Raw genomic sequence first — 16,893 nt, 5'->3', positions numbered from 1 at the left:
TGATGGAGTAAAGGTTAGAGTGAAAGAAGCTGAGGATGGGCTGTCAATGTGGAGCGATGAGGTGACCACCCTGCAGTCTACAGTAGAGAGTATGAAGGAGGAGCTGTCTGACCTGAAGGATAAATGTGATGAAGGCAGGAAGCGGAGAGCTAACATCCACATCATAGGGATCCCAGAGGGCCTGGACTCGAGCTCCTCCACGGCCGTATCCGTGCTACTACGTGAAGTGCTGGGTATGGATAAAGACGTTATTGTCGACCGCTCACACAGGAGCCCTATCCTGAGAAAGCCAGCTGGTAACCCGCACGCCGTCATAGCCGAGCGTCACTACTACCAGGATTGTGTGGCTACGCCGTGCCAGGGCCCAAGCCCCGCTTGAGTTTAACGGACAGCCTATTGCAATATTACGACTGGGCGATATGACCCAAAGTTCATATCTCGATATTCTTTAGCTGGATGGTGATATACGATATATATCTCGATATTTTTAAAGCCAGAAAGTTCGAACAAAAAGAGAGTTCTTAGTCAAAGCTGTGTCCCAAATCTCACACAGGCACATTTATTAACATACAGCGTAGATGTACATGAAACAATTACTCAGAAATAAATGATCAGCATTTATTAAATAATAATGCTCCATAAATAAAAGAAAACAATGTTGTTTTTGTGCATAACAAAAAGCTCACAATCGTGCAGTCAAAATGTAAACAGACGCTGAGCATAATAACAAGCAGCTGCTCTGTTCCCAGGTTCTACTGCGTGACTGACAGCCTGGAGTTTGAAACCCTCTTTGTAACCGTGTCTCTTACAGGTGCCATTTATGGTCCTTATACACACTCAATACAGTAATATTACGTTGAAGCAGAGTACGTATCACTCCGCGAGGCTCCTCGTAGCTGTAATGCTCCAACAATCCATCAAGCGGTGCGGCCTCGTAGCTGAGCAAAGTCGTACCAAAACATCTTTTGAAAGGTTTCTGAGCGCCGTGTACCACATAAAATCGGTTCGAGGTCAGTAAGCACAACCAGAATTCATCCATAAGCCGCACTGTCGATTTATGAGAAAATTACAGGATTTTAAGTGCAGAAAATATAGTTTATGGTTTTCATTTGATCTTAGCAAATATCTACGCCTCTAATTGGAACGATCACAGATTTTTCACTAATGTCTTTGCGCGGCTCCCCAATATGTCATCACACAATATCATCTTTGAGGGAGACCTAAACTGCTCATTATCTGCTATGGACCACAGTTCACACAAAAGTACACTTAGTCCAAAGTCAGCATGCGTCATTCAGAGCTTTCTTGATCATTATGGGCTGGCTGATGTATGGAGATTTCATAATCCTGCTTCACATCAATACTCTTTTTTTTCTAATGTCCATAAAACATATATTTGTATAGAAAAACGTCTCCCTTTAGTTACAGAATGTGATTATAAGACTCTGATGATTTCTCCTCTTGTTTTTTCAATGTGTATTCCTGATGCCTGCTCCAACTATCAGCCATGGAGATTCAACTCAGTGTTGTTAGCAGATGAAGAGTTTGTCAGTTACAAAAGGTCTCAAAGAGATTTTTTTTCTATCAATCAGACCCCAGAGATGTCATCATCAGTCATTTGGGAATCTCTAAAAGCATCTGAGAGGCCAAATAATTTCATTTTGTGCCAAACTAAGTGCAACACTGAAAGAACATCATCCATAAATATTGAGTAATAACTGGACTCTCATACAGCGAGACTCAAATGCCTTTAAACATCAGCTTATCCTGCTGATCCAAGTCCAACACTGAGTTTGTAAAAACATGTTTGTCAATCATTTTGTTTGGTTTCTGAGGAAAATGATTCAATAACTTGCTGCTAATACACAACATTTCATCATATTTCCTCATAACCCTCTTTTGTCTGACCATTTGATCCCATTTGAATTTGCAATAAAGGATCCACAGAGTTTGGTGACAATAATGACAGTAGATGTTTGTGTGAAAGTGCTGGAAGCAAATGAGTGTGTGATGTTCTTTCAGTGTTGCACTTTGTAGACGCTCCCTGAGCACTGGTCTCACAGCCAGCTGCACATAGAGACCAGTGTTGTTAGTCCAGGTCAGAAGATGACTTGTTGGAATGAAAATGAGCTTGTAGTTTGTCTGCTTTAATAATGTGACTGGAAAAAGGTGTTGGACTTCAAATATGTCCATTTCTGTCACACTTCACCTTTAAAAGTGAAGCCATGTGGTTCCTGGAAGGAAAAACACGACTTTTTCAAGTCTTTGTCCTGTTTTTATGAGAAATGTACGACTTTAATGTGAAACATTCAGAGTTTTTTCTCTTGTTGTGTTTGTTTGAAGCTGCTTCCTGTTGGCTTCAGCTGTTTGGAGTTTCCATTTTCTAAACTTCTACATTCTGAACCTTCTTCAGCTCTGAACAGATGATGAAACACTGAATGATTTCAAGCACTTTGTCTAATAAACTTACATCTTTCATTCTTTATACAGATTGAAGAGCTGTGGTTTGTCTGTGATCAGCTGTGATTATCTGGCAGCAGCACTGAAGTCCAACCCCTCCCATCTGAGAGAGCTGGACCTGAGAAACAACTACAAGCTGCAGGATCCAGGAGTGAAGCATCTGTGTGGTTTCCTGGAGAGTCCAGGATGTAAACTTGAAACTCTGGGGTCAGTCAGCATGTTTTAGTTGTGCTGAGATGAATATGATGTGAAAGTTGTGCTGACACTAAACTGCAGACATCAGGCTGATATTATACTGATCCACACTGAGGATCTTCATGGTAAAGTCTGTTTTCTTCTTCTCTGGTTTAGTCCATTGACTGCAGCAGAACAATGTTCACATTTCAAAGCTTCAAAGAAGAAGAAAAATCCTCCACTGGAAAATTCACTGTGAAACTCTCAAACTCTTCATTGCACCTTAAAGTCTGTGTGACACTGAAATCCAAAGCAAAATGTGCGTTTGCTTTACAGACAGCAGTCCAACACAAACATACACACATCATCCAAAACACAGTCCAACATCCAAATCTCCTCCACTGCCAGCATGAATGATGGGAAAGAGAAGGAGGAACACTCTGACATTCAGGGTTAGAATGAGTTTCATCAAGCAGACTGTGAAGATCAAAGCTGCATTAGAAAGCTTACATGAATGAATGAGTGGACAGAAGTGGACAGAGATCATCTGAAGCACTTCAAAGGCTTTAAATCAGCACATTTCTCTTTATTCTTTATCAACTCTGTTAGTTTCTCTCAGTTTTCTGTGGAATGAAGCTAACAGCAGGCTAATAAGATGCTGACCAATAGGTTTCTATTAAAGGTTGTAATTTGTATATGAAAAAGTGCTTTGGCTCAGCAGGGATCAGCTTACAGGTAGAATACAGCTGCTGGATGGGATTAGCATGTCATAGCTATCTACCAAACTGCTAACTGGGGGATTTCAGGCCATCTATGGATCATTTTTGCTAACTGTTTATTCAGCTTAGGCTCACAGGGCTGCAGCCTGTGCCCTAGCTGTCATAGGGCAAGAGGCGTGGTCCACCTGCACAGGTGAGCAGTCCATCACAGGGCCAACAGAGAGCGACAGAGAAGCACTCCCTCACATCCACACCTACAGCCAATGTAGAAGCACCAATGAACCTAAGCAGCATTTCATTGGACTGTGGGAGAACATCCAACCTCCACAGAAAGGCCCAGCTGACCAACAAGCTTCAACCTACAACCTTCTTGCTCTAAGGCACTAGTGCTAACCACTTTTGCCCATTTCAGCCCAAATCCTGCATCTTCCTGTTTCTGACTCCAGGCCAGCTCCACTAACACTTTCTCATCAGACACTGCCACCTAGTGGAGGAAGTCTTAGTTCCATTTGAAGCTTCAGATTACAGTTAGTTCCTTTACAAAGAGGTGGAGGTGGTGGGGCCACAGCACCATCATCACTGAGTGCCATAGGACACTTAACCTTTGTTTCCATATGCTGGGAACTTCCTGTTGTTCCAAGGAGGACTGGAAAATGTGTGAAAATCTCCCAGTCAGTTCCTCACAGCACACTTCAATCATTTCCCTCCCACAGCATCAGGACCAGGGCTTTTTCTCTCTTTGGTCCCACTAAGAGATTTCCACACAAACACCTCATCAGTGGGACTCTCAGAGCTACCAGCCCTTTGCTACAATCACAAAGCTCTTCATTGAAATCAATGATATCAAAGCTGGAATCAAATGAGTCCAAGTCTTCTGCTGATTCAGCATCACATTCATCTTTGCTCCTTGTTCTGCATCCCCACCATGGACTTCATTCCTTTCCAAGCCAGCCTTGAGTGTCCTTTATTCAGCTCATCCTCTGCTTTACTTTTACACCTGATTTTAGCTGCTTTATCTCTCTTTCAACAGGTTTCTGTGCCTCAATCTTTTTCTTCTCTCCCTCATAACAAGACAGCTTCTTCTGCCTGAGAACATGTTGGAGTGATTTACTAATCCAGGGCTGCTTATTGGGGAAAATACTTCCTGTTTCCAAAGTAATCCCCATTTTTCCCAGAAAGAAATGTCAGTAGAAATCGATGATCTAAGTGAGAACATGAGCCTTTCAAAAGTCCCAGTGGGTGCAGTCAAAGCAGTCCCTCAGTCCCAGTATAGAGTCTTTGGTCCAGACTGGAACAACTGTGTGCCCAGTTTGAGCTCTCTTCAGTGCTGTGACCTGACAGACCCAGAGGGGCCATCACATCACATTTAGAAGCTCCCCTGATGGAGCCACAACACATGTCCAATACTTAGTCTGTCTTGTTGGACCAACTGGAAGAAATGATTCAAGGACTTAGTCACAGAACAGAGATTCAAATCTCCAAAATCCAACTGGCTGCATCAGGACATATAGTCTGAAACTCTGCACAGTTTCCTGTTTGAAGCTGCTTCCTGTTGGCTTCAGCTGTTTGGAGTTTCCATTTTCTAAACTTCTACATTCTGAACCTTCTTCAGCTCTGAACAGATGATGAAACACTGAATGATTTCAAGCACTTTGTCTAATAAACTTACATCTTTCATTCTTTATACAGATTGGTGAACTGTGGTTTGTCAGAGATCAGCTGTGATTATCTGGCAGCAGCACTGAAGTCCAACCCCTCCCATCTGAGAGAGCTGGACCTGTACTTCAACAACCTGAAGGATCCAGATGTGAAGCAGCTGTCTGATCTTCAGCAGAGTCCAGACTACAGACTGGAGACTCTGAGGTCAGTAGAGTGATGGAGTGAGTGGGTGGTGCTGTCAGCAGTATTGTACTAAACACAGTCAGTATGAAACAAAGATCCAGTGTTTCCTGTAAAGCTGCAGCTTCTCAGTGAAGCTGTGAGAGGAGAACGGTGACAGGCTTCAGGATTGGACACAAACACTTCCTGTTTCTCACCTTTATGGTCACCATAGTAACGGCTGACACGCTCTGATCAAACACTGTCAACAGCCAATCAGCTCTCTGAACAAAGCAGCACGCAGACCAATGACTGCATTGATTTCCAAGTTTAAAGCAGTGAAGAACACAGTCTGTAGGTGAGGAAGAATTTAGTGAGAGCAGATGTTTGGATGGAATTCCTCCAGTTAACAGCTGGAACCGTCCATCTGGATTGTTGGGCTTGTTGTTGGGGTTCCTACAGAGCTCAGAGTGGACACACCAAGGTTCTTCTAATGAATGAAAGTCCAAACTCAAACTAGGAGGGAAAAACATTTTCAGCAACTTCAATAAAAATCCAAAGATTAGAAAAAGTGAAGCAACAATGAGTCCTAGTACAGTCCCAGCACTGACGTCCCTGCTGCTCTTTATACTGGATGTGCTGCATCACTGACTGACAGCTGATGAAGAGTCTCTGGAAACACTCGTTTATCTCCTCTGCTCTTCCTCCTTCTCTCTGCAGGTGGAGCTGATGATGGTAAACAGGACGGTGTGTGTGCTGAGAGAGGAGCAGCTGTGTCCTGATGATCCAGAGAGGTTGAAGCAGCAGCAGCTTGTGTGTAGAGACGCTCTGACTGGGCCATGTTACTGGGAGGTGGAGAGGAGAGCTTCATCCAGCAGTGACTGACAGAGGAATGAAGTGCAGATGACTGTCAGTGCTGCAGAGTGAACTGCTCTGAGAACAGCTCCACTGTCAGACACAATGTAGAGTCCAGCATCAGCCCTGTGTGTCCCTCTGGATCTGACAGAGGATCATCAGTGTATCTGGACTGCTCTGCTGCTGCTCTGTCCTTCTACAGTCTCTGCACAGTCTCTGTCTCACTCTGGAAAGATTTTACAACTTGTTGTAATTACAGAACGTTAATATAATATTCAAACATGTGATCTTCTCTTTATTTCTGAATCTTTACCAAATAAAGAAAAACCAAACGAACAAACAGAAGCTGTCGTGTCCTTTTTCACCACATCTGTGAATCTTTTCTGTGTTTTTCCTCTTTTCCTCCTTCCTGCAGCTCCATCTTCATCATTCTGTGTCCAGTATATGTGAACACGTCCAAAGCATCTGAGCCTCATGTTACCCATTTGTGTGAGTTACGCCTGTCGTTGTGTTGTGGTGTATAAATAAGGGGCAGGAGACAGCGCTGGATCTCTGAGTTCTTTACTCTCAAATTCTGCAATATCTAGAAATGCAAACCTGTGAGCTGTGTGTGTTGTGCGTCTGCTCGGCCACCTCTCCTCCGGCCGTGCTGGAAGCAGCTGTGCGTTTGACAGTTTTATCGACTCGACAATAATCGAACAAATTAAATGTTCAAAAATATCAACTTAAGCACTTCAAAGTCAACAAAAAGCTTAAAACAATGAAATAATATTTCACTGACAAAACAACAGCTGATAAGAACGATACACAAAATAATACAGAAACAAACAAATAAAAGTTATTAACCAGGATCCATGTTTTTGTCACAAACACTGAATCAGCTGATTCACTCTTTATGTTTCTGAGTTTGTTTTGTGATTATAGTTCTGGTTTCTGTTTCTGTGTCTTCACTGTGTCCCACGTCTCCTTACTTTGGACTGTCTGTCCTGTCACTGAAGGTGTCTGCCCAACAAGGACGTGGTGCTGAATGCATCCAGACCCCTGCTGACTGTCTTTGCAGCTTCGGTCAAAGGTACAGTGTCCACTGTGACCCTGAGAGCAGGACACAGCCAGAGGTGAGTCAGCAGTTACAAACTAAATGCTGCTGACATGAATCAAACTGCTGGATAACCCACTGCTCATGAAAATGGCACCTTTCTGTTGCTTTTTGAGATTATTGAGAATATTTGAATTGTGACTCAGATGGCAGATCCAGGCTCTCAGCCTCCAGCTGAAACTTCCAGTCCTCCCCCAGCCAGAAGCTCTGATGCTGGGCTGAGAGACTTTGATCCTTCCCTGGATCCAGAAATCCAGGAGGGAGAAGGAGAACAGGACCTCCTTCCTGATCTGGAGAGGCCTGAGGGAAAGAAAGATGGAGCAGACAGAGCTTTGAACAAATCCAAACCTCCTGAGCTTCACCTCCACAAAGGTGCAGACACTGATGCACAGATTCACATGTGACACCTGCAGCGTCCAGCTTGTGCCGCTGACATTATCTCCACTCTGATACAAGCCTCATTCACTCGCTCACACACGTTCATACAATCACCTTTTCCTCACAGTCACACACATGAATGTAATGAGGGGAACTCGGGCTTCACTGTCATTCCTCAGGATGCTTTGATATGCAGACTGGAGGCTCTGTGGATGAAACCACCGACTGTCTGAACCACTCTGAAGTGTTCATGATGGACTTCATCCTGATTAACACTACAATACTTGTTAGAGGCCTTTTATATGTAATAATATTCTTTTCCATTAAAGCTCTGAACATTCTCACTCTTTCTTGACCAGGTGTGACAGGTGAAGGACACCGGCGAATAGGAGGACAGAAGCTGAGAGCCATTAGTCACATGACTTCAGCTGCTGCTGCCTCACCAACCACTGGCCCCTCGGTGAGTCTAGAGTTACAGCAGTGACCACAGGAAGTGCACACGTGTGATCTAAAGCTACATGTGGGCCTGTGACCATCAGTCTTCTCACTGTGGTAGACGGGTTTGTGAGTCCCTGTGATGCTGGGAGTGTCCAGGACAGTCGCTCCTGATCGGGTCTCTCATGGAAAGCTGGTCCCAGGAATTCCTGGAAAATTCCTCCACAAAAGAGAACTGGGAACATAAGTGCAGAGTGACAGAGGTGCTCAGCAACCCTGCTGTTATATGGGAATAGAACCAGAATAGTCGGCAACCACTTGAGTTAAGTTAGCCAAAGAGATGCGACTCAGACTGACTTCATCATGTTGGCAACGTGTCTGCATTGATAAACTCCAGTTATTGACAAATCAGAGAATAATTCCAGTCGTTCAGAGACAGATTGTGATTGTTTGGAGGATGTAATCGTTTCCCTTCAGGGAGCGTGTTGGACGCTCAGTGTCCGGGTGATTAGCTGATGCAACTACTTAGAATCAGTTTGTGAATATGAAGAAAATCAGTGCAGTCACTGGACAAACTCTGATTCTTCCTAGTTTCACTCTTGTTTCAGTCCAGTGTGACTGAGGTGGTAAAAAATGATCTGACTTTTAGCCACACAGCTGTCTGCTAGAGAAAAAGCCTTTGTGCACAACTTTCTTAAAGGCAAACGGCACCATGTTCACTGCAGCTGCAGCAAACGCAGCAAAGAGTGAAAGTTGGACTGAGAATGTTGTGACTGTTTCATGAGAAAGAGCAGGAAAACAAGCATCACACACCCAGACACAGTGCTGGGATTAGAATTAGACTTTAGAGCCAAATGTAGGACAAAAGCTTTAATATGAAAGAGGAAAACCCAACAACAGCCAGAGCATGAAGCTCAAATCTATACCAATCACCAAGAAAGCTGACAGGCCTGTGACACGTCAGAGACGCCGTTCAAATCATAAAGAAGTTGGTTTATTGACAAAATGTAAAAAACCAAAAGAATCAAGTCAACCTTCAGTTTCGAGCGAGTAGACCAATCAGGCACAGCAGCAGCTCTAGAATAAGCAACAATTTGATGTATTACAAACAACCTTTCATATACACACATACATATGGCTCATATGCTGTTTAAAAAGGCCTCAAAGACCCAACAGATTACACAAAGTACAAAAACACTTTCATTCAGACAACAGTCAGCTGTGCACGAGACAGAGAGCCGACTACAGTTAGTAACATGGACTCACTTTGTTTCAGACACGACACAAAGTAACACAAAGCCACAAAGAGCAGAAACATCAAAAAGGAGGCAGAGCAGCAGCAACTCTCCATGAGCTGTGAGGCTAACAGCCACCCACACTTCCTGTGATGCATAATGAAAACAACATTAACCTGAAGGATGATAACAACAGAAAGAAGTCTAAGCTAACGTTACACAGCGCTCACACAGCGCTGACTGTACAGGCCTCACACAGCTACGACCTGCATCCACAACACCTGATTCTACTGAACACAAACAAGTTAATGATATATGAGCAATCCAGGGAAGGCTTCCAGGAAGGTGAGGATCCAAAGACAGCTCTACAACAGCATCAGTCAGCAACAATGTTACTAATCACTGACTCTTTCATCCTTTTATACTCAATCAAAAAGTGCTGTGTTCACATTTGTTTCTGCTGAAATCCAGAGACTGAAAATGCGTCTTTTTAAAGTTTGAATAAACTGACTGAACTTCTCACGAGTCCAACCGTGAGGAACACTTCCCCCCATGACACATCACAGGACAACGTCTCAGTGGAGGGGGGACAGTAGCTCAGTTTAGGCAGTCACACTCAGAATCGATGCCTCCAGTCAGGGTCAAACGTGGTCCTCAGAAACCTGCAGATGTTTGGGCCAAGCTCTCACTGGTCTCTGCGTCTGTAGACTGAGCTGATGTTTCTCCAGGTGTCTGGTAAAAGGACGATGCTGCTGTCCAATGAGGCGAGGAGAGAAGTAGCCAAACAGGCGAGAGCCGTGAAGGAGGAACGGCGGGCAGCTCTGGATGCCCGACATAAATACCTGATGAGCAGGCTGGCAGACGCCGGCAGCCTGGAGGAGGCGGCGGTGGAAGACGCCATCGTCTCTGATGACAGAGTAAGTTCAGAGACGTGATCCTTCCTCAGAGTTGAACCTTTGAGTCATTAATGTCTGATTCTTCCAGTTCAGTCTGATCCATGAATTCTTTGCTGCAAACGGATCCAAGAAGCTGATTTTCTTCTATCAGGATGTCAAACAGGTAACTTTGATCACATTTCTTTTTTTTTTTCTTTTCTTTTTTTTCTTTTCTCTTCTTTTTTTTACTCTCTTCCTCTTTTCTCTTCTTTTTAGTGCTCGGAGACTAACCCTCTCTGCACAGGAGGAACAAACTGTGCGCACTTAGTTTGTTTCTTAGCACTAATTAGCAGATATGTGTCTTGCCAATCAAGTTTGCTAGTATTAGCAGCTAGCTTAGCCGTCAAGCTTTTTATCTAAATATGGTCATTGGCAACTCCAAAAAAGCAGTGGTGAAAATGCCAACAATGACGTCAACATTTTCTCAGAGCAGTGGGGAGCACTACAGTGTTTCTGTCGTATGGCAGCACCTATTGTAAGGAGAAAAATGCTGAAATGTGACTCGCTGATCTTGCTATGGCTATGATAACATTATTCAGTTCATTGTTATGTAAAATATGTTTATACTATTTAAGGTATTCATTGCAATGGGTGGTTCCACACTGCAGTCTCTAATCTTGCAAGGAAAGAGAGGAGCTTCCCTCTGTAATGGAAGGACATTTTGAAATAAAGACGGCTGCAACTTTTCCTTCTCTTTTTCTGGACCTCCAGCGCACCTTTAGCGAACAAAGAAAAGCACAAATGAAAACAGGAATAAAATAAAATCTTTTGAACAAGTGTCTATTTGTGAATCACTGTATTATTTCATTTATTTGTTTCTGTTTATTTATGTTTTGAACTATCATAATATTTTCTCCAAACTTCTGATGATAGTAGAATTTGGATTTGAATCCAAAATATGACTATCCAATAAAACCAGTAAATGTGTATTTGTATCAGACATCATTTGGGTTCATTGCAATTTCAGAACAAATTCTTATTATTAGTAGTAGTAGCAGTATAAACCTCTATTACAAATGTATTCTTTACCTGTCATTATAAATTTGCCATTGTATTGATTTGATTTATAAATTAAGCCAAATAAATTATTAATTTTACAACTGAGAGTCCTATGTGTATGTTTTGCCACCATCATGGCTCTCGTCAATGAACTATTTTTAGTTTGTAAACACAATGAAGATTTCTATCCTTCCTGGTAAACTATTTGTGAAGTTTCAAGAACTTTGCTCCTCTGAAAAAGCATCACTCAGAGGAATGTTGGCAGTGACTCAGAGAGACGATCAGACATGTAGAGCACCATAAACTCAGTGACTGAAGGGTCACACATTCAGCTTTGGATTCACTGTAAAATGTGAAGCTGGAGATGATTTCATTCACCAGCAACAGCAGACAGCTGAATGGAAAAGTTCAAAGGTTTAAAACCACAACATTTGGAAATCCGGAGGATGTCATTTAATGTTGTGTCAGAGATAATTCCCCCCAAGTTATTAGTGAATATTTCATAATAGAAATGACCAGGTTTCCCTATTGACAAGGGTGTCATATTTGATACATGGGTTTTTGAGATCCTAACCTACTTATATGTTTTGTTTTGTTTTTTGCAGTTATTTAATTTTTTTATATGACTGTCCTTGATTATTTTACTATCTTGTGTATTTTAAAATTTAAAAAAACTGACAGTGTAAGAGTCAAGGCAGGGATTACTGTCATAGCGCTTTGAAATTATTTAAACTAAGAAGGAAGGATCATAGTAAAATACACGTTTAGAAGTTGAAATGTTGAAATGTAAATCTGTAAGTAACAATTTGTAATACCTTTATTATATTATCTTCTACATTTCCAGTTAAGATTTAAAGCTCGGCTTAAATTTTGTCAGATTTATTTTTAACGTAAGTGACCTCTCGGGGGATTTTAAGGGTTCCAAGGAAGACAAGTAACTTGCTTAAACTGACATAATTATTGCATGTTTGCCGGAGTCAGCAAGCTGAAGAAAAATTTGGATCTTACTGGAATCAGATCAGAGACATAACATCAGAAGTGGTGGGGAGGTTGGGAAATTCAGGAGGCAGGAGGATAAAAACAAGCTCAGACATATCTGACGTTCAGTTCAAAGAACTCAATAAAACAGAAAAACTCTTTGATGCAGTTCTTGGAAGCAAACGTGGGATGGTTTTCATCAGCAGGCAGGTTTCTTTCAAAATGAAACTACAGTTCAGATCAGACTCAGATCCATCTGTTCAGTCACTTTCTACTGCTTTATTCAATTCAGGGTTGTGGTGGAGCTGGAGCCTGTCCCAGTTTCACAGGACGAGATGCAGGGGACACACCCTGAACAGGTTGCCAGTCTGCCACAGGGCCAACAAAGAGAGACAGAGTCCTGCAGGAATGTGGGTTACTCGGTTTTGCCAAGAGAAAAGTATAGAATAGCTTGCCAGTCAGCAATTAACATATAACCACTCCAAGGTTCACCCAGTGCTATTTGAATAAATTTGCGCCAGAGGCTTTACAAAGCATTTCAAACAAACACCATACCATATGGTTACAAAGCATTTCAAACAAACACTGTACCATATGCACAAAAATGCTAAAAGTTGAGTAAAAGTTAAGAGAAGGATATTGTAGGGGAGACCGGGGATAGTTGTAACGTGGGTCAGTTGTAACACTTCCAATTTCTCCAATCAGGGCTAAGTTTCAAATGATGTGACTCATCCTGTGCATGCCCAACTCAGTTCTGCTATCACATGTGAAAAATCAGCACATTTTGTCAAACACAGACAATTTAACACGAAAAAAAGTAATTTGTATGCCAAAAAGTAAGTTTTTCTACTTTATTTCAATTTCTAATAGCATTATCTGCTTTGCAGTTAAACTCATCAAACTTGAATTATGTTATTTGTATGTCTATGGGGATATATTCTGTGTAGGTCTTTAGTGCTAATGTTTTAGCCGTTGGCTGTAATGTTAGCTAGTTCATGGCTATAGGAGTCTGGGTCAGTTGTAACAGCAACAGTCTGGGTTAGTTGTAACAATAATGCAGATGTTACAACTTACCACACTTTTACTTTAACTTATATTAAACAAGTTGGGGCAACGACATCAGCAGAGAGAGGTTCACTGGTCACATTTCTATATGTGGTTAATGCCATTGGCAACACAATTACTTCACTGTTTGTGTTCCCACACATACATTATGCAGACCTCTGCATCAGAGATGGACCAGTAGGAAATACTGGTAGTGGAAATAAATCAGGATGGGTGCAAGAAACAGATTTCCTCATCTTTCTGAAGCACTTTGCAAACCACACCAAGGTAAGCCATGATAAAAAGTAATGGAACTGCGATGCTGGTGAACAACTACATTTTTTCAGCTTCATTGTTATGTTCAAAATTGGTGCAAGAGTTGTAGGTTATAATGCCCACTGAGCCAATGAGGCCAAACTCAAGGAAGACCAACCAAAATTAATGAAATATTCAGTTGCAGAAAATTCCATAATTTGTCTTTTTTGGGGGGTTGGAATATGTTCAAAGGTTAGATTTCTGCATTCTGTCACACACACACAGAGCTACATAAATGGCTCTAAGTGCATTCATGTGTTGAATAAACAAAGATTACATGTTAATGTTTTGTTAGTACCCTTATTTCATTGTGTTACATTTTACCCCAGGATGTGTTACAACTAACCCAGACTATGGGGTTAATTGTAACATTTCACTTTTTTTTTTTTGTGTGTGTCCCGTTTGGATCTTTAGCCATCAGAATTGTTGTCTTAAGGCCAAGAAAGATGCCAAGCGGATTTATTTTACCAAGTGGATCATCATGGCCTTGCCATATTGGTCCATTTGATTGACCTTTATTATAATTATGAATTTATTTTATTTTCAGTTGCTACAAACGGGACAGACATGACTGTGGGATAGGACAGGGGGAAAGAATGAAAGAAAGAGAGGGAGAGAAAGAAAACCAAAGGGGAGAAGAGACGGTGAGAAGGGGGGGAAGAAAGAAAAAACAAAAAACAAAAAAAACACCAACAAAAAAAAAAAAAAACACCTGGGTCACCTGTATGGAGAAAAAAAACAGAAGAGAAAGCAAACAACAAAGAACAACATAATAAAAAAAACAGCACCATCACAATAAACTAGCTAGCAGTAGATATCAGTAGATACTAAATAATAAACGATATTGTGCAGCACGCAAGATAGACAGCGCACAATGTGCTTTGAGGCAGCAGCCAAGAAAGCTGTAGTCCGCGTCTGTGAACACCCGTGTGTACACCTGTGTGCATACCTGTGTGGATCAGCATGCTTGCATTCCAAAGGTTTCTCCATGTAACGATCTGCTAGGGAGTGTGGGGAGCCACAGCCCCGTCCTCCAGGGCATGAAGCAGGTATGGAGGAGATCAAAACTCCAGACATCCAGAGGCCCCCAGAACACAAGAGACCAAGGAAGACCAACAGAGGGGCAGCCGCGCCACTGTCCCAGTTTGATCACATTTCAATGACTGACACATGAAGGTCTAACCGCTCTTCATAATCGCTGTCCTGTTTGTTGCAGCGTACTTTGTATTCATATCTTTTAATATCTGCCTTTCTCCCAGAGTCTGTCCTCCCGTCAGTCTTCCTTTGTGGACGCATCAAACTCAGCTGTGGCTCAGAGGAAACTCTTCCTCACTACGGGGAACTCTGAGGTTGGCTTCAGCTTTTTGTGTTTAGTTAATGTGAGAATCACAGAAAAATGCTGATATGAGTGGAAGGTTCTGCTGGGAAATTGGCAAAGAGCAGATTATTGAACAGCGAGGCAGACAGTTCATTTCAGTGATGCCAGTTTATTAGAAACGAGGACTGTGGGGCTGCTGGAAGTCAGGACGGCCGTTCTCTGGATAAACCTGACAGCTGAGGTGGAGAGCAGGATTTATCCACAGACGGCTTCTTCCAAGCAAATGTCCTGAACACACCTGAGCTGAGGGTTACACAGAAACGTGTCTTAAAGCACGAGCCTGGATCAGACTCGAGGACTCAGAGCTCAGGTGTGTGACGTCACATTGATCCACCTCTCGGGGTTTTTGTGTTCTGATGTATCTGGTTTCTCTTTAAGCTCCAAACAATACCGAGCCTACGATTCATCATCGTCCTGCTCAGAGATGATGAGCCTGAGCGTGTTTGTGTTTCCATGGATCAAACTGTGCTGCTTTGTTTGGTTAACGAGGTGATTAAAGTCTTTGAGCAAACACTGGATGACTGACAGCTGCAGGCTGAACATCAGGAGGTCGAGAGGCCAAAGTCTGAGGAGCTCAAAGCTCCACAAACACTTATTCACAGAAAAAAGGACTACAAACATGGAGGAGCAGCAATCAGAACATGAGCTAAAGGCTACATGCTAATAACATTTCCCCTGGATGTGGTTTTAACAGGATCATGAATGATGAAGTATTTAAAGTCAGTTCCAGCCTGAGTCGGTGCCGTGTTGGCAGCTCTGATATGCAGAAACGTTCAAACATGGGACAGGAATAAAAACACTCCTGTGACGTCAGAGTTTATGAATGATGACAAACTGTTGCTTGTTTTTAGAAACTTTGTTGATGCTTAAAATGATCAGGAAATAAAAGCTGAATAGATCCACTTCAAACAGGAGAAGCTTTCCAGTTTGCATCAGCTGGGAAACTCACTCATATCCAGTGTTGGGCAAGTTACCTTCAAATAGTCATTCAAAATTAATTAAGTCATTAATTATAGTTACTAATTACTTCTTCAAAAAGTAACTTAGTTAGTAACTGAGTGACAAGGTTCTAGATGTAATTAATTACTAGGAAAAGTAACTATTGTGTAACTTTAAAAATACCCTCTGGGCTCCAGGGTATAATCGGCCATTGTGACTCCTTTTGTCAGGGTCCTGGGTCGCAGCGTTTTGTGTTTCCTTTTGGTTTCATCTTGTGTTTGGTGTTTATTCTGATTTTGTTTTAGTTCTTAGGGTTTGGTTCTTATGTTTAGTGCTTCCGTGTTTTATCAGCCCTGCCTGTGTCTGTCCTCTGTGCTCTGTTCGTGTCCTTGTGTTGTAAAACAGTCTGTGTGTTTCCTGTTTTACTTTGAAGGTTTGTGTCTCGTCTTGTGGTTCAGCTGTGCTCCCCTCCTGTGTGTCATCCCCTCATTACCTCGTGTGTATTTATAGTGTGTGTCTGCCTGTGTTGCTTGTGGCGTCGTCTGCATTACTCTGTGTGTCTCCGTGTCCATCGGTGTGTCTCCACGTCTCTCTGCCTTCTTCGTGTCATCTCTGTGTTTCCCTGCTGCCCTCATGTTTTCTGCTTTGTCTGTTAGTTTGTCCCAGTTTAGGTTGATGTTCACTTCTTCCCTCACCTTTGTTATTTTCACTGTAAATAAATCTCCACCGCCGTCTGCATCTTGGTCCTCATTCACTCCACCACACGACTGCTGCCCCAGCCGTGACAGCTTTTTATGTTTCCTCTACATTTACCTTTAAAAATTATTTACTTTGCCGTGTTTGGTATCATTCTTTTCAGCACAACCTCACGTGTCTGAATCTGCAGTTATGTTTTCATTTTGACAAACTGTATTAACACAATTGATCTAAAATCAGACAGAAAACAAAAAAGTTATATTTTTTACTGTAACAACCACGAACATGTTTAACGAATCATTTTCATAACTTTAAATGTAAATATAAATTTGAAAATTATACACACAAGTTTTGCAAACAACAAAGTTATTTGCAGCCATTTACCTTTTACCCTTTTTTTAATAACCATTAAACTATTTCCAGAACAATCAGCTGTTCT

This window comes from Diplotaxodon limnothrissa, unplaced genomic scaffold (genome assembly GCF_057381915.1).
Source record: "Diplotaxodon limnothrissa isolate DT_005_m unplaced genomic scaffold, D_limnothrissa_male_GT1.1 unmapped_scaffold_1, whole genome shotgun sequence".
Lineage (NCBI taxonomy): Eukaryota > Metazoa > Chordata > Actinopteri > Cichliformes > Cichlidae > Diplotaxodon > Diplotaxodon limnothrissa.
Note: the sequence above shows the minus strand (reverse complement) of the source record.